The sequence below is a fragment of the Micromys minutus genome (assembly GCF_963924665.1).
Source record: "Micromys minutus genome assembly, chromosome: X".
In the NCBI taxonomy this organism is placed as follows: Eukaryota; Metazoa; Chordata; class Mammalia; order Rodentia; family Muridae; genus Micromys; species Micromys minutus.
In genome coordinates this window covers 81115051-81116480 of record NC_137970.1, presented here as the reverse complement: position 1 = coordinate 81116480, position 1430 = coordinate 81115051, and positions in this window count along the sequence as shown.

Here is a 1430-nt window from a genome sequence, read left to right as displayed (position 1 = left end):
TGAGTTATGTAGTGTTCCATCTGACTCTATTTTGTGGAATAATATTGGTATTATGTCGTCAATAAATGTCTGATAGAATTCTGCACTGAACCCATTTGGATCTGGGCTTTTTTTGGTTGGCAGGCTTTTGGCGACTGCTTCTATTTCTTTAGATGTTATGGGATTATTTAGATGGTTTACCTGGTCCTTGTTTAACTTTATTATCTGGTATGTGCCTAGGAATTCATCCATTTCTTCTAGACTTTTCAGCTTTATTGAGTATAAGCTTTAGTAGTAGGATGTGATGACTTCTTGAATTTTCTCAGTTTCAGTTGTTATGTCTCCACTTTCCTTTCTGATTTTTTAATTTGTATATTGTCTCTTTGCCCTCTAGTTAGTCTGGTTAAGGATTTATCAATCTTCTTTATTTCCTCAAAGAAACAGCCCTTAATTTTGTTGATTCTTTGAATGTTTTTTTTGTTTCTATTTGGTCTATTTCTGCTCTGAGTTTTATTATTTTTGCTGTCTACTCCTCTTGGGAATATCTGTTTCCTTTTGTTCTAGAGCTTTCGTCAGTGCTGTCAAGTTGTTAGTGTATGCTCTCTCCAGTTTCTTTTGGAAGCACTCAGAGCTATGAGTTTTCTTCTCAGTGCAGATTTCAATGCATCCCATAGGTTTGAGTATGTTGTGTTTTCATTTTTATTAAATCCTAGTAAATCCTTAATTTTTTTCTTTATTTCTTCTTTGACCATGCTATCGTTTAATAGAGCACTGTTTAGTTTCCATGTATATATGGGCTTTTTGTTGTCTTTGTTGTTATTAAAGACCAGCCTTAGGCCATGGTGATCTGATAGGATGCATGGGAGTATTTCAATCTTCTTATATCGATTGAGGCTTATTTTGTGACCAATTATATGGTCAGTTTTGGAGAAGGTGCCGTGAGGTGATGAGAAGAAGTTATATTCTTTTGTTTTAGGATGAAATGTTCTGTAGATGTCTATTAATTCCAATTGTTTCATAACCTCTGCTCATTACTCTGTGTCATTGTTCAGTTTCTATTTCCATCATCTCTCCCTTGATGAGAATGTGGTGTTGAGGTCTCCCACTATTATTGTGTGGGGTACAATGTATTTTATGAGCTTTAGTAGGGTTTCTCTTATGAATATTGGTGCTCTTCTATTTGGAGCATATATGTTAAGGATAGAGACTTCCTCCTGAAAATTTTCCCTGTAAGGAGTAAAAAGTGTCCTTCCTTATCTTTTTTGATAACTTTTGGTTGAAAATTTACTTTATTCAATATTAGAATGGCTACTCCAGCTTGTTTCTTGGGGCAGTTTGCTTGGAAGTTTTTTCCCAACCTTTTTCTCTGAAATAGTTGTCTTTGTCTCTGAGATGAGTTTCCTGTATGCAGCAAAAGGCTGTATTATATTTATGTATCCAGTCTGATTGCT